At 39.8% G+C, this 14,123-nt stretch overlaps 1 long non-coding RNA gene across 1 annotated transcript in view; it reads right to left on the minus strand.

Annotated features, from left to right (window-relative positions):
• Positions 1–4,483: 4,483 nt before the first annotated feature.
• Positions 4,484–14,123, minus strand: part of LOC103017715 (uncharacterized) — a 48,581-nt gene continuing 38,941 nt past the window's right edge. Inside the window, exon 4 of the long non-coding RNA XR_009008231.1 lies at positions 4,484–4,634. This is a non-coding gene — a long non-coding RNA (uncharacterized LOC103017715). The remainder of the gene's footprint in view (positions 4,635–14,123) is intronic.

Genomic DNA, 14,123 nt, shown 5'->3' on the forward strand with positions numbered 1-14,123 from the left:
ATATGTAATATGAAATCCTTTGTGACTGGCTTCTTTAACAGTATCAAGTTTTCAATGTTCGTCTGTGCTGTAGCATGTATCACTATTTCAGTCCTTTTTTTTGCTGAGTAATATTTCGTTGTATAAATGTATCACATTTTATTTATCCACTCATCAGTTGGTAGACTTTTGAGTGGTTTCCACTTTTTAGCTATTACGAAGTATGCTGCTGTGAACATTCATGTACAAGTTTTTGAATGAACATATATTTTCAGTTCTTTGGGGAATATACCTAGTAATGGAATTGGTGGGTTGTATGGTAACTCTATATTTAACTTTTAGAGGAACTGCCATTTAATTATAGCCACCCTAGTGGGTGTGAAGTGGTATGCCATTGTGGTTTTGATTTGCCTATCCCTAATAATGATGTTGAGCATATTTCATGTGTTTATTGGCCATTTGTAGATCTTGTTTAGGGAAATGTCTATTCAGATACCTTGCCCATTATTACTTTTATTATTGAGTTGTAAAAAGTGGCAGTTTGATTCTTGCTTGTTTAAAATAGTCATCTGGGGACTTCTTGGTGGCACAGTGGTTAAGAATCTGCCTGCCAGTGCAGGGGACACTGGTTCGAGCCCTGGTCTGGGAAGATTCCACATGCAGTGGAGCAACTAAGACCATGTGCCACAACTACTGAGCCTGCGCTCTAGACCCTGCGAGCCACAACTACTGAGCCCGCGTGCCACAACTACTGAAGCCTGCACACCTAGAGCCTGTGCTCCGCAACAAGAGAAGCCACCACAATGAGAAGCCCGTGCACTGCAACAGAGTAGTCCCTGCGTGCTGCAACTAGAGAAAAGCCCATGCACAGCAACGAAGACCCAATGCAGCCAAAAATAAATAAATAAATAAATAGTCATCTGGAACAGTATTAGGTTTTTAAGGTACCTGAGACCCAGAGATTTCATGATGACTTAAGGTGACAATTGTCCTCTCTTTTTGCATACTCTCCAGAGCCAACCTCATCTGCTTTCATGGTTTCAATCAGGGACCTATATGATTACGGTTTCCAAATCTGTATTTTTAGACTTGAACATCCCCCACCCGTCCAGTTCCATGTTTAAATTCTAGTTGGAATATTTACCCGGATACTTCAGAGGCTTACAAAAATTAGCATATCCAAAATTAAAATAAGCATTTTAATAATCTATTCCTCCTTTGCCCTCGAAACATCTCTGCTAAAACTTTCTTCTCTCTCTCCCTAATTTAATTAGTTAACACTTCTCGTCAATTCCACTTCCCATACATTTTTAAAATTTATCTTTTTTTTCTCCATTCCTCTCATCACCATTTGTCAGGGCTTCATCAACTCACTTATCTGGTGAAGTGCATATTATCTTAGAAACTAAAGTGTTTGTGGAGTTTTTACCTCTTTAAACACTGTATTTCAAGTTCTAATAAGAGGAAATCAGGTTATAAAAAAATTAAAATATAACCTTGGACCTGGAATCATAGTTCACAAAGATGAAATGATAAAGGGTGTATCTGAGAAAACAACTCTAGTACACTTTTCCCCAATAACTGTGTTTGGAATTTTGCAATGATCCCTTGTGCTTTTGTGCATTTAATAATTTCTAATCATTTTATCAGCTAGGCTGTACCATTTCTAAACTTTTTTGTATCCTCCCTGGGATGAAGAGATTAAATTTATTTCCTCCTTTTTAACACCTACATACTTGTCAGTGTGATGTAATTTAAAAATTAAGTCAGGAGCAAAATGTTAATTGTAAAATCTATGTGAGTCAGCAATATGGGTGTTCATTGTACAATTCTCTTCACTGTTTGAACATTTTCATAATAAAATGTTGAGAGAAAAAAATGTAAGTCAGGTCATGGTATAACATGCTTTGAAACCATCAATGGCTTCTCAGAACTTTTAGGACAAAGTCCAAAAACCTTAATACAATCTGCAATTCACTGCATGATTCATTCCTTATCTGCCATTCTCTCCCTTGTTTGCTATGCTATAGGCATACAGTTTCTCATGCCCCATGTATGCTCAAAGCTGGACCTCTGAATGAGCTGTTCCCTCTTCCTGGGACACTTAACAACTACCTTCCACCCAGCACACACCTAAACCTGGGCTCCTACTCAGATCTCAGGCCTTGTCTTGCTTCCTGGTTTAGAATAGATCAGATCTCTTGTTTACATACTCTTATAAGCACCCCTCATATTGTTCACAATAATTGTAATTAAACAATAGTAATTATATAATTATTTTTGTGATTTTGGCTTTTACATCTGTCTTCCCCACTAGACTAAAATCCTTGAGGACAGGGCCCATGCCTAGTTTGTCCACCTTTATACCTAGTACCAGTGCCTGGCACGTAGTAACCCTTCAGTAACACTTGAGTGAATGAAAGAAAGCAAAGTATGAATTTAAAATTTAAAACTAAAATTTTAAAATTAAAATGGGTAGGCAACAGCATGCCTTTATAGGTCCCTGAGGAGGGGACTGACTTGCTGAAAGGAGGGAAGATTGTCCTGGCAAAGATATGGACGTCAGGCTGGAGGGTTTATGTGTCAATTCATGTCTATATCTTCAGCACCTTGCACAGGGCCAGGCTGTTGAATGAGTGACCTTGTGGAACATGGTTCCTGTACAGTAACTATGAGGTGAGGAGGACTGGACTCCCATGGCAGCAAGAATGGAGATTAAGCAGTGGGTGGGGAGACTCTGAAAGGGTGGACTTGACTGGTCTTGATGATGGGAATATGAGGAGAAAAGGAAAAGAGATAGTAAAAAAAAATGACCACAAAAAGTTTATGTCTTGGTTGGGGAGATATATACAGGAGTAAATAATGTGCCCACTTGCGAGTACTCTCTAACTGAGGCTTACTCCTACAACTTAGGGGAAAGCCAGAGGCTGGCCCCAAATTTAATTATCATGTCCCTTTATAGAATCTAGGCCCTCTCCCCCAATGTCCCTTTATATTAAACTTTCTCTATTCATATTACTATGTGGCTTATCTCTCCTGATTGGACCCTGACTGATTCAGAATTGCTCACAGGAGGGGTCCCCCAAGATACTACTGGGATGTGGAAGTGAAGGAGGGAGAAAATCTAGACCAACTTCTGGGTTCTGGCTTGGGTGACCAGGTAGAAGGACAATGGTACCATTATCTAAGGGAAAATAAGGGAAGGTGGGGCAGAATGATGAGTTCAATTTGAAACATCCAAATGAAGATATCTACTGAGTACTGGTTATAACAGTCTGGGGCTCAGGGTAAATCTGGGTGGAATATACAACCAGAACTAGGATTACCAGTATAGAGATGGTCAAGAAAACCTTACACTGAATAAGCAAGATCCTCAAAGGAGTGATGTGAGGATGTACTCATGTAACAGAGAAGAACAAGCCTGACTCCATATTGGATCTATTCTTTTAGCTCTAACCTTTGTGCTCCGGTGCCTGTGCTTAGTCTTGCTGGCTCTGTACCTTCCTTTAAAAGAATGTTGCCTATAGCCTGAAATATACATAATAGCCCTGTCTCAAGGCTCTGTCTCCCAGGCTTGACCTTTAAAGCCATAACACTTTTCATTCATATAAAGATAAAGAGTTGTAGATCGTTCATATACAGATAAAAAGTTGTAGAACAGAAAATAACATTTGTCTTATTGGAGGTTTTCAGGAACATAGTGACTGGAGCTACATGGACAGCTACAAGATCAAAGGATTATCACATCCCCTCTGGGGTCTGGCTGGCACCAAGAAGTCTGCAACCACCAGCCACACCCCCTTCCCTTTTAGCATAAAGAAGCTTGAATTCTAACTTGGGTAAGATGATTCTTTGGAACACTAGTCTGCCATCTTCTTGGTCTGCTGGATTTCTGAACAAAGTTGCTATTCCTTACCCCAACACCTCATGTCTCTATTTATTGGCCTATCATGCAGCTAGCAGTATGAGCTTGGATTCAGTAACAGAGAACTAATAGCAGAGAAAGTGACTGAACACTCATTCATTGCTTGGAAACATGAATATGGAAATCACAAGTTGGAGACTTAGTTAAGGCTGGTTTTCATGAACCAGCTTATTTTTTATTTATTTATTTGTATTTATTTATTTTTTTGGCTGCTTTGGGTCTTCGTTGCTGCACGCGGGCTTTCTCTAGTTGTGGCGAGCAGGGGCTACTCTTTGTTGCGGTGAGTGGGCTTCTCATTGTGGTGGCTTCTCTTGTTGCGGAGCAAGGGCTCTAGGCGTGCAGGCTTCAGTAGTTGTGGCTCGTGGGCTCTAGAGCACAGGCTCAGTAGCTGTGGCACATGGGCTTAGTTGCTCTGCAGCATGTGGGATCTTCCCGGACCAGCGCTCAAACCCGTGTCCCCTGCATTGGCAGGCGGATTCTTTTTTTTTTTTTTTTTTTTTTTTATAATGAGTGAGTTCTCTTTCTGTTTTTTTTTTTAAATTATTATTTATTTATTTATTTATTTTTGGCTGTGTTGGGTCTTCGTTTCTGTGCGAGGGCTTTCTCTAGTTGCGGCAAGCGGGGCCCACTCTTCATCACGGTGCGCGGGCCTCACTATTGCGGCCTCTCTTGTTGGCAGGCGGATTCTTAACCACTGCACCACCAGGGAAGTCCATGAACCAGCTTAGAACTGAGAGGAAATTAGAAAAACATTTATTATTATTATTTTTGGCCACACCACGTGGCATGCGGGATCTTAGTCCCCCAACCAGGGATCAAACCGGCGCCCCCTGCAGTGGAAGCACAGAGTCTTAACCACTGGCCCACCAGGGAAGCCCCTAGGAAAACATTTAGTTAGTAATGATGGCTATGGCTGTATAATGTAAATAATTGTGGTGAAACAACCAATCATTTTAGAGAGTCCTGAGCACTAAAGAAAAACTCAGCCAATGAAAAAATAAGAGTTAAATTAGACACCTTCTCCAGATACCTAAGAGAAACCTGGGAAAGGGATAAAAGTAGCAAAAATTAGAATACCAAAATAACAAAATGTAGCAATCAGACATTTAGCATATAAAGAAAACATTGCCTTAGAATTATTATTACATTACTAATGTAGGCTGAGGATAAAAAAATTCAAAAAATGTGCAATGTAAAAAGTGAAAATCCTTTTTCCTATTCTTTTTTCTTTCCAGCTCACTCCTCAGAGGTTACCTCAGTTAAAAATTTAGTGTATAAACCTTTAGACCTTTGATAGGTCAAAAAAATTTTTTTAATTTTAATAAAACACATATATCTGGACTTCCCTGGTGGGCAGTGGTTAAGAATCTGCCTGCCAATGCAGGGGAGACGGGTTTGATCCCCGGTCTGGGAAGATCCCACATGCCGCGGAGCAACTAAGCCTGTGTGCCACGACTACTGAAGCCCGCACGCCTAGAGCCCACGTTCCGCAACAAGAGAAGCCACTGCAATGAGAAGCCCGCGCACCACAATAAAGAGTAGACCCCGCTCACCACAACTAGAGAAAGCCGCGCGCAGCAACGAAGACCCCACGCAGCCAAAAATAAATAAACAAATAGATTTATTTTAAAAAAAAACACATGATATCATGGTATACATATTCCTTTATTTTAACATACTATTCTGAAACTTGGGTTTTTTCACTTAGCGATCTAAAATACGGGGCTTCCCTGGTGGCGCAGTGGTTGAGAATCTGCCTGCTAATGCAGGGGACACGGGTTCGAGCCCTGGTCTGGGAAGATCCCACATGCCGCAGAGCAACTGGGCCCGTGAGCCACAACTACTGAGCCTGCGCGTCTGGAGCCTGTGCTCCGTAACAAAAGAGGCCGCGACAGTGAGAGTCCCGCGCACCGCGATGAAGAGTGGCCCCCGCTTGCCGCAACTGGAGAAAGCCCTCGCACAGAAACGAAGACCCAACACAGCCAAAAAATAAATTAAAAAAAAAATAAAATAAAAAAATAAATAAATAAAATAAAATAAAATACGCTAAATATCTTTCCATATTAGTACATACAGATTTAGCTCAAATTTTAAAAATAGTTACATGGTATTCCATTGTAAACATGTACCATGATCTATTTTACTACTCCGTTTTTATGAAGATGAGAAGCCGGTATTTAAAGAGCAGTGAAAACAGTGTTCCTGGGAGGAAATCAGCCAGGGCACAAATGCACTAAAGTGAGAACGTTTGTCAGTTTCCAGGAGCCTAGAGACCAGATCACGGGATCCCTGTGAGCACAGCTGAGTACCGGAGGGGGCTGGTGGTGCTGAGAGCAGGGTCTAGACTGTCTGGGGTTAAACACTGCCTCCACCATTACTGAGAGACCCTGGGCGAATTTAAACCCTGTGCCTTGTTTGCCTTGTCTGTAAATTAGAAATTATAAGGATACCTACTTCATAGGCTTCTTGTTAGGATTCCTTGAGTTAGTAAATATAAAACATTTAGAGTAATTGTCAAGCTGATAATAAGTTAGCAATTATTATGTAGGTCATAGAAAGGGTGTTGGATGTTATTTTATTTTATTTATTTTTTAACATATGCAATTTAAATTAATTAATTAATTATTTTATTTTTTGGCTGCACTGGGTCTTTGTTACTGCGCTCAGGCTTTCTCTAGTTGCGGTCAGCGGGGTCTACTCTTCGCTGTGGTGCAAAGGCTTCTTTCTCATTGTGGTGGCTTCTCTTGTTGCAGAGCATGGGCTCCAGGCGCGCAGGCTTCAGTAGTTGTGGCACGCAGGCTCAGTAGTTGTGGTGCATGGGCTTAGTTGCTCTGTGTCATGTTGAATCCTCCCGGACCAGGGATCGAACCCATGTCCCCTGCACTGGCAGACAGATTCTTAGCCGCTAAGCCACCAGGGAAGTCCCTGGATATTATTTAAATGTAATGGAAAGCATTGAAATGTTTGCAGCAGGGGAATGGCTTAACTCAGTTTTTATTTTTACAGGACCACACTCTCCATTGGATGGAAAATGGGTTGGAGGGAGGTGAAAACTAGACCAGTTAGGAAGCTATTGCATTGGTCCAGGAAAGAGACCATTGCAATAGGGTGGTGGCAAAGGAGATGGAGAGAAATGGACAGATTTTAGATCTGTTTTGGAGACAGAATTGAGCGGACTAGTAGGAGGGTGAGGGGATGGAGATGTGAAGAAGCACTCAAGAAAGGCTGTGGGTGCTCCAGACTGAGATGCGGGAGCCTGAAAGGGAAAGAGTTAAAGACAGGAAAGGGGGGAGGTGGGAGGGGGAGGGGGGATTAGTGTTTGATTTTGAACTCAGTAAGTTTGAGATGTTATGATCTATCAAAGTGGAAGCTGTCAAGTAGGCAGTTTGATATACAAATACAAAATTGGATATATATTAAAGTCATAATACGTCTGGACTTCATAAATCATATTTGTTGTCAATCATGAATTTTTATTCTGCAGGTAGTTATTAAGCAACAAATTATGCATTGAACACTAAAATATTTTGTTGGCAATGGAACATTTTAATTGGATTCTTTTCTCTAATTAGAAAAGTGATGTATCTTGCATGTATACTATTGACTATAATATTCTACCATATGGCTGCACATAATTTAATTGTTTCCTTGTTTTTTCTAATTTTTCGACATTTGAAATAATGCTTCAATGAATATTTTTTGTACATAAATCTATATCTGAGATCTTAATTTTTTTTTTTTTTTGCTTAGGATAGGTTTGTAGGAAAATAAATAATTTGTCAAGTGTGATATTTTTTCGTATTCTTTTTTTTTTAGTAGTACAATATTATTGTCTATATTCACTATACTGTGCATTAGATCTCTCTTTTTTAGGACTTTTGAAGCATATTGTCAACTTACTTTCCAGAAAAGTTGTACTAATTTACACTCCTAGTCACAATCTATGAAAGTTCACCATATCATTCATCAAAATTAAAATATTCGTTAAACTAAGAGGTGAAACATGACATCTGGTAGTTGTTTAATTTGCATTTCTTTAACAACCAGTGACAGGATTATCTCTGCTAATCTCCTATTGCTTTTACCACTGACAGATGGCTGTGATTCTCCTGGCATGCAGTCTTCTCTCTGCCCTCATTATCCCTTTCACCTGGTTTATTCCTACCCAATTCTTCACTTTCATCTCCAGTGACACCCCTTCAGTTCTGACTGCCCTCCTTCCTGCCTCTAGTGTATGTCTATTTTCTTTGATTTATGTTCTCATAGACCCATGTTCCTCTCCTTCAGAAAACTTATTTCAGCTTGTAATTATATATTTATTAGCAGAAGTGTGTGATTAATGCTTATTTTCCCCCAAATCCTAAGCTTCAAGAAAGTGCAGGAATATTTTGTTCATCATTGAATCCCCACTCCATAAACAGTTGTGGAATGAATTGATAGACAAAACAAATGAATAGGAAGTGGGAAGAGAGAGGCACTATAATTGGGTAACCTGGGTCACGTGCCTACCCCTGTACTGGGAGGTAGGTCCATTACTGAGAAAAGAAGCAGAGGCACAAATAAGGTTAATGGGAAATTACTGTGAGCTGGGCAGCTGTCCCAATTTGTATTGACCACAAGACATTCTAAATTTTCTTGTAGTCAGAACTACAGATTTTCTTTGTTAGGAAAATCTTTATTACATATAGGCTGAAAAGGTTCTATCTCATCCTGAATAAAATTAATGTACCCTTACGTTTTCCTCTAGGTATTTCCTTTTTATGGTTTCCTTTAAACATTTGATAGCAGTTGGACAGTTCTCATGATGAAAATGTAGAAAAAAACACAAACAAGGTTTGGCATACAGGAATAAATTTTCTGAACTGGATAGAAGTGAAAGAGAGAGTAAAACTCTCTTTGTCTTCTGATACATGACATATCAGACAAATCTGATATATTTTTGGGGGGCGGGCCACACTGTGTGGCTTGAGGGGATCTTAGTTCCTCCACCAGGGATCAAACCCGTGCCTTCTGCAGCGGAAGGGTGAAGTTGTAACCCCTGCACCACCAGGGAAGTCCCGCCTCTCAGTTTTCTTATGGACACTCTGGTGCTATAGCTTTTTTGATACCCTCCCTATTAAGGTCCTAAACTGGCTACAAGTGTACTGAGAGATTTTGTTTATGAAGTCTTTCCTTACTCATAATTTACAAAGATAATCTATACTTTCTTCTACTTACTGTTTTCATCTGTCACATTTAGGTTAAATTCCATCTGGAGTCTACTTTTGTGTGTGGTGTGAGATATAGATCATTTTGTTTTTCCCATATAGATATAACCAGTTTCCCCAACATTGGATATTTAAATAACTTGTCTTTTCCTATGTGGTGCTGCTTTCATTGTATATTACATTCCCATACATGTTTATCTTGAAGCTATCTATTCTGTTCCATGGGTCTATCTGACTGGGCTTACAACAATACTGCATTTTTTTAAAAAATTGGGCTTCATAATACATCTTTTTGTTGTTGCTGTTGTTGTTTTGCATAGTATATCTTTAAAACTGGTAGGACAATCCCCCTTTTGTGATGGTCTTTTTGATGTGTCACCTTGGCTGTTTTTTTTTTTTTTTTAACCACTATGCACTTTCCTTGGCTGGTTATTTACTCAGTCAAAACGAATCTAGGTGTTGTTGTGAAGGTATTTTGTAGATGTGATTAAAGCCCATTAATCTGTTAACTTTAAGTAAGGAAAATAATCTTAGATAAACTGGGTGGGCCTGATCCAATCAGTTTAAAGGCCTTGAGAGCAGAGCTGGGGCTTCTTTGTAGAAGAAGACATTTGTCCTCTGGACTGCAGCTTCAGGCTGTACCTGAGAGTCCCAGCCTGTCCTCTGTGACAGCCTGCCCTATGAGTTTCAGACTTGTATAGGCAAACCCAAAATTATGTGAGCCAATTTCTTGCAATAAATTTCTTAATATATATCTCCGACTGGTTCTGTTTCTCTGGTTTAAGCCTGACTGATACGTCATCTTTATGCTTTTACATTTTTAATTTCTTTTTTTTTCTTTTGTTTTTTTTCTCTTCATTTCTTATGCTTTTTGTTTTTAAAACAAAGATTGACTTAGTTATTTGTAAAACTTTATTCTATAAATTTATTTATTTATTAATGGCTGTGTTGGGTCTTCGTTGCTGCGCGGGGCTTTCTCTAGTTGCGGCAAGTGGAGGCTACTCTTTGTTGCGGTGCGTGGGCTTCTCACTGCAGTGGATTCTCTTGTTGCGGAGCATGGGCTCTAGGCGCAAGGGGTTCAGTAGTTGTGGCACGTGGGCTCTAGATCACAGGCTCAGTAGTTGTGGCGCATGGACTTAGTTGCTCCACGGCATGTGGAATCTTCCTGGACCAGGGCTCGAACCTGTGTCCCCTGCATTGGCAGGCGGATTCTTAACCACTGTGCCACCAGGGAAGTCCCAAACTTTATTCTTCTAAACAAATCGTAGAGATGTTTACTAAGTTCCTAAAAAAATCCATGTGAAATTTTGATTGCATCAGATTTATTGGTTAACTTGGGGGGAACTGACATCTTTTTTTTTTTTTAGAAATTCACGTTCTTTTATTTATTTATTTATGACTGTGTTGAGTCTTCGTTTCTGTGCGAGGGCTTTCTCTAGTTGCGGCAAGTGGGGACCACTCTTCATCGCGGTGCGCGGGCCTCTCACCATCGCGGCCTCTCTTGTTGCAGAGCACAGGCTCCAGACATGCAGGCTCAGCAATTGTGGCTCATGGGCCCAGTTGCTCCGTGGCATGTGGGATCTTCCCAGACCAGGGCTCGAACCCGTGTCCCCTGCATTGGCAGGCAGATTCTCAACCACTGCGCCACCAGGGAAGCCCGGAACTGACATCTTTATAATATTGTTATCCATTCCAAGAGGATGGCTGCCTTTGCATTTATTGAACTTCTATATATCCTTCATAAAAGCTTTAAAGTTTTTTTTTTTTCACATCTTATGCAGTCTTCATTAATGTCCACATACTTTACATTTTGGGGGCTTATTGTGAATAGTATTTTATTTTAAATTATATTTTCTAGTTGGTTATTGATGCTGTGAGAAATGCTATTGGGTTTTTGAAAGGTTGATTTTAATATGCAGAGAACTTATTGACCTTTCTTATTAGTTCTAACAGTTTGTATCTAGATTCTATTGCTCTTTCTATATAGGTGATACATTCATTTACAAATAGCAGTAGTCTTATCTCTTCCTTTCCTGTTTTTATGCCTCTTATATCTTGTCATTATTTGATATAAGGTAGAAGGAGGGATCTAAAGATTTAAAGAAATGGGAACCTTGTAGTGGATTTCTCTTTTTCAGTCTGTTCACCTACCTTCTAGCTATGTCCTGAAAGAACCCAGAAGATTGTTCTCTCACTAAAGGAGAAATACTTTCATGAAATGAATACTGACTTCAAAAAATAGAGGTATAGTGACTGTTCTTTGTCAGTAAAAGCTTTTGTGGATAATATGAGGTAGAGGATGACCCAATATTCCTAATATGGACCAATAAAACGAATGCCAACTAGTCAAGATATTCCTGGAATTACTATAGTTGTTCTGGAGGTACTGGCCAGTCACAGGATTCAGAATCACACCATCAACATTTAAACCAGAATAGATCATTTCTACCATGTGGTGCCAAACCTTAACCAGAACAGATATGCTTGGAAAGCACGAGATCCAGATGCTTAGATTTACATCGGCTCATTTTACCCCAAACATTTTATTAGCTTCTCAGTAACGTGTTTCTGCATTTTTGGCAATGGATAATTCGCACTTCACTTACAGTGTTTTGTTGGAGTTTTACCATCGCAATTTTACCATATTTAGCAAGTGACATAAACCCTGTACTGGATTTCTGACTTACAGACTAAGAGTTATTATGGGAAGAAGAGCCAGTGGAAGCCCCGGGAACTCTCGCTTCCTATCAAAATGTGGAATTTTGTAGAATCACAGGCATTAGTGCCCATACCAAAGGCTTCTGAGATACAAAGATGGCAATTCCTATATTAGACGTGTTTAAAGCACCAGTTTGACAGTGGAAAAGGCAGATGAGTCTTAGCAGATGAATATCAGCGGATTATCTTAAACTTAATCAGGTGATGACCACAATCACAATTGCTATTCCAGATGGGAGCTTCTTCGGGGAGGAAATCACACAAGTCCTGGTGACTGGTATATAGCTATTTATCTAGCAAGTTATATTTATTTTTGATTCCAATAAACTGAGGATACCTTTAACCTAGAAGGGACGGCAATACACCTTAATTGTCTCCCATTGAGGTTAGGTCAACTGGCTGTGTGCTACAGGAAACTATTGTTTCATCAATCCACAGGTTGGTACACACTAGTCTATTACATTGATGACATTTGGCTGCAATGACCTATAGAATTGTAAGCAGTTACCCTAGATGCCTTTGGAAAAAAAAAAAGAAAAAAAAATATATGCCAGATGGTGGGAGAAAAATTCCATGAAATTACAACGGTTTGTTGTCTCAGTGAAGTTTCTGGGGACCAGATGATTTCTTTCTAAATGGAAGGACTAATTATTGCGCCACTAAGAAAGAGGAATAATTCTTGGTGGGTTGTTGACCAGAGCTGCCATGTTTAGTGGTAAAAGTTCATGGAAAACTTCAGTAATCTTACACAGGCAGATGTAATTCTAAGATTAGTGGTAAAAGTTCATGGAAAACTTCAGTAATCTTACATAGGCAGATGTAATTCTAAGATGTAATTTAATTCCACTAAGATTTCAAGTCTCTGAGGAATAAAAGTTTGATCAGCTGAGATTCTGCTGGCTATAGACAAAGATAAGGATGGGTAGTTGAGAAGTCAAGTTATAAATACCAACTGTGGCCTTGGATTCACTTGCAAAATTGAGAACTTTAAAATCTACTGGCATTTTCAGGTACATATTTATATATTTTAGAATAGTTTTTGTCTTTGTTCTCCCTTTCCCCCAATATTTTATATAGAAAAAGATGCCTGTTAATTTTATAATTTAAAGAATAGTGGACAAATTTTCAAGAGAATTAGTCAAATTCTTTAATTAAACAATTGAAGAGAATTAAGAGACTTAAAAGACAGATAAGCATCACTCCAAGATCCTGGATCCTGGGTGCAATAATTGAGATTTTGGCTTAAGCACTTTTAGGAATAGCTAAAGACCTAAGAGGTTGTTGCATTATGTTAGATGTTATTTTCTTTAAAGAGGTGTAAGTGTGGGAAGAAACATACATGTTGATTTTGGGAAGCCAAAGGGGTAGACCATCGTGGAAATTCGTCTCTCACTTAGCATCTGAATTCCTTCCCTATGTTTGGGGGAATCGTCACACGCAGCAGCATCTGCCTCCCATTATAGAAGCCATGGATCCCAGATCTCTGCTTTCCCTGAAGCCAGCAACCACCCCAGTCTTGGAATCAGAAGTTAGTGATACATCAGTACTGCTTTTTTAGAGTCCATATATATGTGTTAGCATACAGTATTTGTTCTTCTCTTTCTGACTTACTTCACTCTGTGTGACAGATTCTAGGTCCATCCACCTCACTACAAATAACTCAATTTCGTTCCTTTTTATGGCTGAGTAATATTTCAGTGTATATGCCAATAAGGATGTGAAGAAAAAAAAAGAAGTTAGTGATACAAAGAAACTGATGTTGTACAGAGTACATTCTGGAAGTGGTAGCAACACAGCAGCAGCTTTCTAGTTGAGGTTTTACTGGGTCAAGTTAATTACACCTGGAAGTAAGAGGCAAACTTAGGCAAGGAAGTGCACAGCTGAATGTTGGGAGCAGAGTCCTGCCCATTCTCTTCACTGGGTGGATGGAAAAAGCAGACTCCTTCCATCAAGGGGACCCTAAATGAATGCTTTGACATCAGCTTAGGATGCCTTCAAACCACAAAGAAAAAGGCATCACTGACTCTTCTCTTCGAGCACATAGTCTCTTTTTTTTAAAAAATAAATTTTATTTATTTATTTATTTTTGGCTGTGTTGGGTCTTCATTGCTGCGTGCCAGCTTTCTCTAGTTGCAGCGAGCGGGGGCTTCTCTTTAGTTGCGGTGCACGGGCTTCTTGCTGTGGTGGCTTCTCTTGTTGCGGAGCGTGGGCTCTAGGTGTGCGGGCTTCAGTAGTTGTGGCACGTGGGCTCAGTAGTTGTGGTGCACGGGCTTAGTTGCTCCCAGGCATGTGGG

This window comes from Balaenoptera acutorostrata, chromosome 4 (genome assembly GCF_949987535.1).
Source record: "Balaenoptera acutorostrata chromosome 4, mBalAcu1.1, whole genome shotgun sequence".
NCBI lineage: Eukaryota > Metazoa > Chordata > Mammalia > Artiodactyla > Balaenopteridae > Balaenoptera > Balaenoptera acutorostrata.